The sequence below is a fragment of the Tetrao urogallus genome (assembly GCF_951394365.1).
Source record: "Tetrao urogallus genome assembly, chromosome: 8".
Classification (NCBI taxonomy): domain Eukaryota; kingdom Metazoa; phylum Chordata; class Aves; order Galliformes; family Phasianidae; genus Tetrao; species Tetrao urogallus.
This window is the reverse complement of record NC_136821.1, coordinates 1,437,721-1,449,543: the sequence shown is the minus strand read 5'-3', so window position 1 is coordinate 1,449,543 and position 11,823 is coordinate 1,437,721.

Genomic DNA, 11,823 nt, shown 5'->3' with positions numbered 1-11,823 from the left:
CCTGACAAGAGAGAGGTTAAGTAGTTTACATTGTGTATTGGTAAATGCGATGCTGCTGCCCCTTGGAGCAAACTGCCCCAAAAGGGGATTGCTCACTGCCTGCTAACGCGGTGCATTATCCATCCACACAGAGCCCTTACACGCTGAGCTGTAACATCCAGCACTATTATTAGCACACCAATTAGCAACAGAAGGCCTCATCAGCCCAGTGCTACCTGGCAGGGCAGGCTGCACAAAAGCTCCTTCTCACTGCAACATGAGGAAATGCAAAGGGTCAACTGCTGTCACACATGGTCCTTCGCGGGCCGTTCATTTTTCATTTTCCTGTTGTAATCCAAATTGCTTTTGGTGCCATTCCCACAATTGCTTTCTCTTCATTTAGCAAAATGGAGATGTGCAGGGGCAGCAAACTTCAATTTTACTGACTATGGCGGAAGGGGGATATACTGTGTTATTAGGGTTGAAGGAACTCGGCTTGTCTAGCCTGGAAAAGAGAAGGCTGAGGGGAGACCTCATGGTGGCCTTCCAGTACTCAAAGGGAGTGTATGAACAGGAGGGGAACAGCTGTTTGTGAGGGTGGACAGTGATAGGACAAGGGGGAATGGTTTTAAACTGAGACAGGGGAGGTTTAGGCTGGATATGAGGAGGAAGTTTTTCACACACAGGGTGGTGAAGCACTGGCACAGGCTGCCCAAGGAGGCTATGGATGCCCCATCCCTGCAGGCATTCAAGGCCAGGCTGGATGTGGCTCTGGGCAGCCTGGGCTGCTGGTTGGCGACCTGCACACAGCAGGGGGTTGGAACTGGGTGAGCACTGTGGGCCTCTGCAACCCATTCTGTGATTCTATGAACCCCTTCTCAAAACAGGGTCTGTGGTGAGCAGGACTGCCATGAGAGAAGCAAGGGAACATCCGGAGCTGCGTGTTCAGCACAAGTGTACAGATGAGCTAAAAATAAAGGTGGGGCCAAAGGGAGACGTTTGAGTCAATGTATGTACTGTAGGAATTTAGGGCATGATTCATTAGCCAAAAAAATCCCAACACCCTCTGTAGCTATTTTCAAGGAGGTACATGCATAATTGATGCGGAACAAGAGTGGGCCGCAATTTCCCCCACGCTGCTTCTGCATAAATTACACTGCCTTGTAATTCATCACACTCCTGTTTTTCCCCCATGTAAGCGGTAACCTCTCATTTAACGATCATGGAAAACAGGATCATCTGCATATGGGAGCAGAGTACGTAATGGTGGAACGGCTGCAGGTTCGACAGGAGCTCCTGGTCCAAGACAACTGGAAAGGGAAATATTATTCAGTAGGAGGACCATTACGTGGTGACCTCCCACTGTTACTTCATTTTTGATAACCACAGTTGATGACAGAATACAGAAATGCTTCTAAACCAGCAGCACTAAGTGCAGAGAGGGCCCAAAGCACAAGGTGATCATAGAATGGCTTTCCTGGGTTGCAAAGGAGCACAGTGCTCATCCAGTTCCAACCCCCTGCTGTGTGCAGAGTCACCAACCAGCAGCCCAGGCTGCCCAGAGCCACATCCAGCCTGGCCTTGAATGCCTGCAGGGATGGGCACCCATGATAGTGAAGTTCAAAGCGCCATGTGATTTGTCATGGAGGGATGCAAGCAGCTCAGTTCCTTGTTTATGCTCTAAAGCAGAAAAATCCTTAAAATGAAAAAATAAGGCCCCTCGGCTCCTGGATAAAAGGGTAGATAAGGATAAAAGCCAAGAGAATCTGCTGTGCAGAACAAACACAGTGATGTGAACAGGTACCCATTCCAGCAGGTCTGGGAGAAGGGAAGAACGGAACTGCAGGCAATGGTGCACTTGCTCAGCAAGAAGCCATGCTGCAGATAGACACTAAAAAGGAACATGAAGCTTGCACAGAGATATCCATCCACCAGGGACATCAGTAACACATTTGCACCTCTGTGCCTGACAAAGGAGGACAAGGCATCAGGAACTAACCGGGCCAGGAGCAGGAAGGGGCACACAGCATGTGCGTGCTGCTCTCCTGCCTACATAACGGATATTCCAGCATCAATCACGGGAAGCAAGTTCATTATCAAGACTCTCGGAAGGAAGGCCTGGATGTTCAGCCAAACAGATGGGTGTGCTCTGCTCAGCAATGCTTACTTCATTTTTTCATTTTTTTTTTTAAATGCACTGTCGGGCTCTGAAAATCACGTTTGACAGCAAATGCCACCTACCTCCTGACTGCCAGGTAAAGCAAAGAATAAAGCACCCGTTTCCCTGAGCGTCCACTTCTGTATCAGAGCTTGGGACTGGTGTTAAGGGGCTCAGCATTGAGACTTGTAACTCATGTTCTCACTGAAAAAAAGGGCAAACTCAGCAATGCATGAAGAGGAGCCGCTGTCCTTCACTCCAGGCAGCCCTGCACCCCACGCTCCCTGCCAGGCACACAGCTGCAGCCATCCCTCACTCCACCTTCATTTCACGTTGTGCACATCTCCATCTGCTGAAGAGGAATCGTATCCTTGGCTTCGTGTGACCTTCATTGAAGTGCCTGTATGGAATGACTCATGCAAACCCTCAGTGCTGTTGAGCAGCACACATCTGGGGTTGTCGCTCCCTAAGAAAATTACTCAGGCTGGTTTTACCTTGAACTGCAGATGTAAGACGAGGCAAAAAGCCTGCAGCAAAATGCAGTGAGCGGAAATCCACCTTCTTCTCAGATGAAGGTGGTCAAAGCAACAGCTTTGGAGCCATGACCAAGATAATGCACAGCCTAAAAGGAAAGCGTGTGGCATTTTGTTGCAGGAACCTGGATGAGTGTCTGACAAGGTTGGCATGCAGCAAAGGATCATTTTCAGCAAGGCTTTCAAACTAAGTAAACTTTGCTTTGCTTTCTGGAGGTCTGGTCACTGAGTAACCTCGTTGTTACCACTGAGAAAATAGGAGTGTGTGAGCTGAAGTCAAGATGTTGGGGAAAATCTCATTGCTTTGCAGGGGTCTCACAAGCTACATCCCAGATCTGGAAAAATACCTTGAAGAAACAGAAAGAGATCTCTGTAGAGGGCCCCTAGGAAGGCCATCACTTGGTTGCAGGAAAGCACGTTCCTCTGCCTTTGCTGCTGTCTCCTTTTTGCCAGGATTTCTACCAATTCTGTCTCTAACCCTACAGGGAAAACAAAGTGGAAAGGAGACAAAACCCGAGGAACTGCTGCAGTATGAGCAAACACGGGTAAGGCACATCCAACTGCCAACAGCTCCTTGAAGGAAAAGAGGGGAGGCAGATTTTTCTATCAGCGAAGATAAATAAAGTTGTAGAAGACTTGCACAAAATTTGTGCAAAAGTTCCCCATTCTGACAAGCCCACTGACATTGCTAGTTATTATACTCCTTGTTCTGCAGACAGCTACGGACACATTCTGCCCTCTTCTTTCTCCTTCTTCCTATTCCCTCTCCCCTTTCCCCCCTCCTAATGCCTCTCTCCTTTTTCCTCTACTCATGTTTACTTTCGCTTTTCAATTTTTAAACTTTCCTTTTAACTCTCCATGTTGCACTGCTCATTTGATGAGCACCCTTCCCATCACCCAGCCCCTGCCCTCCCACCTCCCCTCAGCCGTCCTGACCCCACCTCACTCCTCACATCTCCAACACAGCCTTCACCTCTCACAGAAGCAGGTTACATTTGGTGGCCCTCGATGCCCACCCTGGACCTGCTGGAAACTGTGGGGATGGGCCTCATTGCCTCCAGCACCTCGCTGCCAAGTCTTTCCTCTGCATCACCCCAAAACATCAAAACCAAAAAGGGAATATAATATTTAAGCTGTAACTGCCAAGAAGTACTCTGAAGATTAATGACCAGCTGGAAGCTTAATGCATCTTGGGCCATTAACCCCAACTGGTCATTATGCCCTAAGAAATGTCTTGTACTGAGGTCATTCTTATCATTTTAAGATGAATAAAAGAGGGGAAAAAAAAATAACAACACAACATCCCCTTATGGAACTTCTCCTAATGGGAATCTCAGCCTCAGTCGCTAGGAACAGATCACGTAAGGAACGAACGCCCCTCCATGCACAAGGATCTGATCGTAAGGACTGGGCTTGGACTGTGTGCCCTTTCGGACCCCAAACAACTTTCCTAACTAAGAGGACACCAGCCTTTTGGTGGCTCAGTGCTGCGCCCTCGGCTGCCCATAGGGACAAGACAGGAGCTGGTGGTGGCCCCTCCAACGCTTGCCAGGTCATCCCATCCTACAGAGGCAGCTGCTCTTCGGGAACAACAAAACTTCCAGCCATGACATTCCAGGTATGTAGGCTCCAAAAGTCTTCACAAAAACTGGAGTAGAACACATACATATAATGTGTATCATCACCACCAGGACCTGATACAGGACAAAACAGCACTGGACCCACAAGATAAGAAGAGTTCACAAAACTCTTCTCACCCAAAGAAAGGTGTGAGAGCACCCACTGATGGAAAGCAAAGGGAACAAAGCCAAGGGAGCACACACAGCACAGAAGTACTGTACAGAAGTACAGCCGTCAGGATGTAAGCTTAAGGCCACACAGGAACCCACAGAGACATGTGAAGTGCTTACAACACCCAAGAACTAACGAACTTCCACAGGCAAACCAAGCAAAACTAGTTGCAGGAGGAGCCCTGAAACCTCATTTGAGGACCTCAAGTTATCTTGCATCAATTAGCCAAAAGCCATCAGAAGGCGACTGGGTAACAGGCAGATGTGATAAAACCAGCCTCCAACTGCAGACCGGGTGAGCATCTGGGGTGGTGCTCAGGGACACGATTTAGCAGAGGGCTGTTAGTTAGGGTAGTATGGTTAGGTTGTGGCTGGACTCAACGATCTTTAAGGTCTTTTCCAACCTGAGTGATTCTGTGACTATCGGAGGTGGCTGAAGTTCCTACCCAAACCTGTGCGTAACAAATTGTGCTAGAGATCTACTTCCACACCTCTGAAAAGCAGAAAAAAAGCAGAAATCTGAAGATTATACACATTAGGCTTTCCCACATAGCCCTGAAGCCAGCAGAAAAGAGTCAAGGAGCTATTTATCCAACTCTGCAGGTCACCCGAGGCCTAATAATTTTAGGGAAAAGCTATTTCTGTCTCTACCATATGTTTTGCAGTGCAGCAGAACATATTTTAACAAATACAGGTTTGGAGTCCCATGTAATCATCTCTGCTTCCTCTACATTCAGCACAGACAATCACATCAAGATTGCATTGCACACAAGCCATCCGTGTCCATAGAAACTGCATGACAGCACATGCAGTCAGAGCCTCGCATGCCTTTAGTTCCCCAAAACCTGGGAAAATGGCTCCAGTTCTCATTGCTACGCTGTAATCACAAGGCTGGAGTCGGCAGTGAGGTCGGGTGGGCACAGTGCTGCCACTGTGCTCTGGGCAATACTTGAAGGGAGCCTATAAACAGGAAGGGGAACGGCTGTTTGTGAGGGTGGCCAGCGATAGGACAAGGGGGAATGGTTTTAAACTGAGACAGGGGAGGTTTAGGTTGGATATGAGGAGGAAGTTTTTCACACACAGGGTGGTGAGGCACTGGCACAGGTTGCCCGAGGAGGCTGTGGATGCCCCATCCCTGCAGGCATTCAAGGCCAGGCTGGATGTGGCTCTGGGCAGCCTGGGCTGCTGGTTGGTGACCTGCACACAGCAGGGGGTTGCAACTGGATGAGCACTGTGGTCCTTTGCAACCCAGGCCGTTCTGTGATTCTATGTGCCAGCAGTACACCCAGCCCTGTGCCACAGCAACACATCTTCACAGCCAAGGATTTGCGAGCTGACCTGTGAGCACCCTGTGCTTGGTGTGACATTACCGGCATCCCCAGTGCTACCAGTGCAACAGGGAAAGCACAGCACTGCAAGCACACTGCACAGCAAAGAGAATTAATCTCACGGGTCACGCTAGGAGAATGCATTGCAACAAACACCCACGCCGCACAGAGAGACGGGTAACTCCAAAATACAGGAAATTTTGGATGAGAAATAGCCAAATCCTATTTTTTTATTCATACCTACGTTGCCTCTGCTATTAATATCCGACTTCTCTTGCGCGACTTGAGGCTATTTTAAAAACGGAACCTTGTTACCACGGAGACCATAAGCCGGTCAGCACATCTGCCGAAGAACAAGAGAGCACATCTTGAAGTGAGAATTTCAGAGCCGCCCCAGCGGCTGATCCGGGGCTCTGAACACCAACAAACAGAGAGGATAATTTGGGGACTCTTATTTATTACTTATTTCAACACCACGCAATCAGGATCCGTATTTGCTTGCAAACAACGACGGCAAAAAAACCTTTTCCCTTTTCCAGCGGAACACTAAGGGGGAACTTAATTTGAGATTCAATTAGCGCGTTAAGAAACATTCAATTAAGCTTCCCGGTGACACGGAGCGATGCCGCTCCGCTCACGTTCCAGAAGCAGCAGTGAGCCTGGCAGGCACAGCCAAGGAGAGGAGCCACATTTCCTATTCTTCTCTTCCTCCCCCCCAGCACGAAAATCCATCCGCGTTCCCTTCTATTGCTGCTTACGATGCTCATCCCCACCCACCTCCTCCTCATGCAGGGAACAGCCCACCCAAGGCAAGACTTTGGGATGCTGGGATCAAAGCAGCCGTCATAAAGGATAGCACAAGGCAGATGTGGGTGCCTACAGGAACGGAGCCTCTCAGAGCACCCAGGGCAACTCCAGGACAACTTTCAGCTATACAGAATCACCAAGGTTGGAGAAGACCTACAAGATCATCCAGTGCAACCATCAACGTGTCAACACATCCCATGGCTGTGAGGTAAGCCACACCAGCAGCACCTGGCGGGATGCGAGGCTGGACACGGCTGTCATCTGAAAGTCACCAGCCAGTGTGGGGTTGGGAGCTGCCCAGATACAACCTAGAAACCCAGCCCTCCAGCAGCACTAACAGCCTGATTTGGTCTGACAGCCTCCACGGTGTCAGCACTTCTCATAACAACAGCCCTGGCTGTTTGTCTCACCAAGGTCACCACAGACGTCCCACCCCACACCGATCATGCCAGGGATGCCCACAGGCTCCTGAGGGTCAAATGCCCTCAACAGTGCCCTCCAACAGCAGGCTATCCCCACAAGAAGTGTGTAGATACTGAGGGACACGGTTTGGTGGGCACAGCGATGACAGATCAATGTCCAAAGGTTGGACTTCATGGTCATCAAGATCTCTCCCAGCTCCAGTGATTCTACGATTCCAAGCTATCCCTTCCATTGGAAACAAAGCACAGGCCGTGATGATATCAGTGGAGGACACCTACCAACATCTCCAAAGTTCACAGCACTTTCCTACACCTACCCGATGGTGCTGCACACAAGAGAAGACCCCAAACCAGCCTCAAAGTCAGATGGATGTTGGTACGTTATGGACCAAGATGCTCTGTAGAAATTTACTCGTGATGGTTTTGCCCTCTGCAAGCCTACAGGTTTAGGTTAAGCCAAAGCCAACTGGTTGTAAGGGTGGTTTGACCCAAAAGATGTAACTGTTGTACCATTTAACTGCGCTGGTTTAAGAACAGAGGTGAGTTTACAGCAACTCTTTGCTGCCATCAAGGCTGCTGTTCTTTGGGCAAAGGGCTGAATCTTTTATTCACCTGTCAAATGCCTAACGGGTTGCTAAATGCTGCGTAAAAAAAATAATGATCCAGCCCTCTGTCTAAGGAATAATCATATTCTGCAGTAAGTTATATTTTAGAAATTAATGACTCATCGTAGAATTGAGCTCATCCTGTAAATTACTGAATTTCTAACCTGCTCCTTTGCAGATACACATTTTATCACCCTCATCAGCACTTGATTTTGAGGAACGCCTGGCTCGTTGCACATCTGGCTGGCTTGGACAACACTACTCAGTGCCTCCTGCTTCTGCTATCTGAAAGTCAGAGGAGCAACAACTCACTGTCACAGAATGGCCTGGGTTGCAAAGGAGCACAGTGCTCATCCAGTTCCAACTCCCTGCTGTGTGCAGGTCACCAACCAGCAGCCCAGGCTGCCCAGAGCCACATCCAGCCTGGCCTTGAATGCCTGCAGGGATGGGGCATCCACAGCCTCCTTGGGCAACCTGTGCCAGTGTGTATCATCACCAACCCATCTTTCCAAATCTGATATGCAAGCAATTTTGTCTTGAAAAAAACAGAAGACAACTGAACACAGATGCCAACAACCAACCTGACTGCACCCCAAGGTCCTGCAGAAGGAACAGCACAATCCCACATTGAGAGGCTGGGAAAACTGACCTGAAAACAAAGTCACAAAGCTCTTTTGATTTTCTTTTCTTTTCTTTTGGAAGGAGGGGAGGGGCTAGAATGTCGTTCTTTGTTTAAATCATTGCCATGGCTTGAGAAGTACTCAAATAACACAAGGACATGCTTTCTTCTCCTCTATGTATTGCAGATGAAAAAGTAGCGAGCACAACCACAGCCAGAGATGCAACAGCAATTGAAAAGCCTGAAAACTGACTTTAACTCCAACTGTCTCTAAAAAATAATCAGCAAAAAGACTTCCATAAAACAAACTGCACTTCTTAATGCCATTTTATGTGAAGTTAAACATGCTTGGAAGTGGACACGGACTCTCTACTTGAAGACTTTGGCAAAAGCTCAGAGGGATTTCTAAGTGTTTCAAGTCAGGAAGACTTCAGCACCAGGCCCTGCTGCTATTCAGGTGCACACAGCCCCGTGTTTCACTTCAAGCACCTAAATCACCGAGGCATTTGCAATTAGAGGCAACTGTGCACACGACCAGGCTTTTATAGAACAAGAGCAAACCACCAGGTTTGCAGCCAGACTTCAGTTTTAGCTGCATCTTCGAAAGCTGAGCTATTCAAAACCGACACCTCTCCATCAAAGAGGAAACCCACCCACCCATCCTTCAGCTCATGAGACTCAATCTGACATCTCTACAAAGGAGGGCAGATGGAGCACAGACCTTGGAGGAGAAGACGCAGGTGAGCATTTTGTGCCCCAGGGCAGAGCAGCCCCCCAGGCAGGGCTGCATTTAGGGCAGCGGAGGGGGAAGGGACGGGGCCTCATATTCTCCTGCAGAGCCCTCATCTCCGACTATCAAAGTCTCTGCTTCAGACACTGGTATCCCTAAGGACTCCTAGTCCAGTAACACAGATACAGCCATTTACCATGAGTTTTTTCCTCCCAGATTGCATTAAGGCATTCCAAAAGGCTTTAACGACTCCGGGCACACATACCTGCCTCTGCCCTGCACCAAGACCACAGCACACCTACTGGGCACTTCCATTGCACAGGAAGCAGAGCTGTAACATTACCTTTGTACTACTGCTGTTGTTGCTTACCTTTACTCAACCAAATAAATTCCATTTGAAAATGGCAGATAATAGAAATTAAGATACCCGAAGTCAAACCAACAAGCAAACAAACCGCATTACAAGTTGAATTAGAGGTGGAAACAAAGTCTTGTGGAGGAAAAAAAAAAACAAAAAAACCCAATAAATTATTATTCCAGCATCTGCAAAATTATAAGCATATGTTTTCAGCTGGCCTACTTATTCTCTTACTCCAGCAGACTGATAATTGACTTCTGTTCCTCAAGGGCTTCTGAAACACAGCCAAGCAGCACCAGCACGGCTGTCAGAGGAGCGGTGTTGCACAGCCAGCCTTGTTCAGGGCCCACAGAACAGCCCCAGCTCTGGGCCACTGCTCCAGGACTGCTGACGAATCTGCACTTGAACTGATGGTTACTGGTGGCACGATGTGACTTCCACACTTCCCCCCATGGATCCTCACACAGTGTGGCCCTGGAGCTGGCCCCACATCAGACACTGCCCAGAGCCGCAGTGCCAGCACGTAGGCACTGCCAGATATCCACACTTACTGTGCTGCCTTCCGAGTCCAAAAAGGTCCTTTCTGTCCTCATTCACAAGAGGCATCCTATACACATCACACGTAACCCTGCTTCTGTGTCAGGCCGATGAAGCCCAGTGCTGGAGGCCCACAGCTCTGCCACTGCTGACACACAAAGCTCAAAGTGACACGCGTGATACTGCCACATGGTGCTGACAGCAGTGCCAACTCACAAGCTTGTCCATGCAATTATCCTCTTGTAAATTAAACTTACTGATGAACTTAAACCAGTAATTAAACACAACATAAAGAAAACTTGTGTAAAGAGTTTAAGCCTGGGAGATTTGTGCATCCGTCCCTTTATGCAAAAGGAAAGTGACGACAGAACTTCCATTGGTAGTGTAAAAGTAAGTCACAGCTCAAAACACACAAGATCCAAAACAGACTGAAAGTCTTCAAGAGATATTAACAGATCCCACTGAATCGTTCTTTTCTTTAAGGGAAACAATATGTGCATACAGCAGAGCATTACTTGAAGGCAATCCCTGTTAGGACACTTTTCCCCCCATGCCTCCAAAGCCGGGCTGTTAGCAGAGGAACCGCACACGGACAGCACACACAGCTCAGCTGGGACTGTTCGGCACACAGCTGAAATCCCACAGCAAGAACACGGGATGCAAAGGGCTCCTGCACTACAGAGCAGCTGCACGTGGCTGTGAGGAGGAGTGGAACTGCTGCATGGAGAGGAGCCTGCTATTCAACACTCAGGGAGAGCTGCTGTGACCTTACCTGAGCGCTCCTTGGAGGCAGCTCCTCGGCTCCGCTCCCTCGGCACGGAGGTGGGAGGGAGCCCAGCAGTTATTTTCGGTGTGCAGCTCACACAATCCCAACGAGATCTTCCTACAGATCCCGCTAAGAGCACTACTGCGCCTGCCTGCTTCAAAGGGCTGCAGGGACACCGAAGGGCAGCGCTGCCCAAATCTCTGCGGGCTGAAAAGTCATCTTAGAAAGCGACTAAAACAAGCAAGCCGTCATTTTATCCAGAAGGACTGAAGTTCAGGAGCCCTCCTTCTGACCTGCAGGTGTATTTTCACACAGACACACACTGCTACGCGAGCCCGACGCTGCCACGTGCACGGGCCGAGCACGGCGTGCACACCGGGACCTGAAGCGCTGAGCTCGGAGCCCTGGAAGCCACGGCGGCTGCTGGGCACGGAACAGCCCTCACACAACGCCGCCTCCCTCCCTGCAGGAGCACAGCGCGAGCCGCTCGTGGTCTCCGCGCAGTTCTGACAGCGGTGCGCCCTAAGCTCAAAGTGCCGGCGACCTTTCGACGCACTCCGGCCGCAGACGAGGCGTTGGACGCCGTGAAAGCCAACCTCGCGTCCCTCCTCGCTCCGAGGCTCAGCAGCTCCACGTGCAGCGCTTCCCCCTCTCCCGTGAAGCGGGGCCGGACGGCTCACGGCACAGCACGAGCGCGGCCTCACGCTTCGAGAAACGTTTCACCTCTCGGACTTTTAAAGCGAGCGAGCAACGCTCCGACACCGCGCAGCACAGAGCCGCTTCCGAGGCCTTCGGCCCCACGGGAGCCGCCCCCGGGGCACCGCCGCTCGCACACGCCGTCCCCCCCCCCCCAAGACGACGGCAACGCGCGGACGCGGCGCGGCCCGGCCCGGCTCGGTCGGCTCCGCTCCCCCGGTTGGAAACGCCGCCCCCCGCCTCCATCGCCCCTCACCTGCCGCAGGATGAAGCTGGTGGAGGTGGTGCTGCCGTCCGAGCGCTTCAGCCGGCTGCGGCGCGTGGCCGTGCCCCTCGTCACCTGCGCCGGGGAAAGCGGAGACGTGAAGGTCGCGTGCCGCCCTCCCCGCCCGCCCCGCCGCCCCCCGCAGCTGCACCCACCGCGGCCATAACGGCGAGGATCGGCGGCGGCCCCGAACCTCAGCGCTGCCGGGGAGAGAGTGCGGGGAGCGAAGG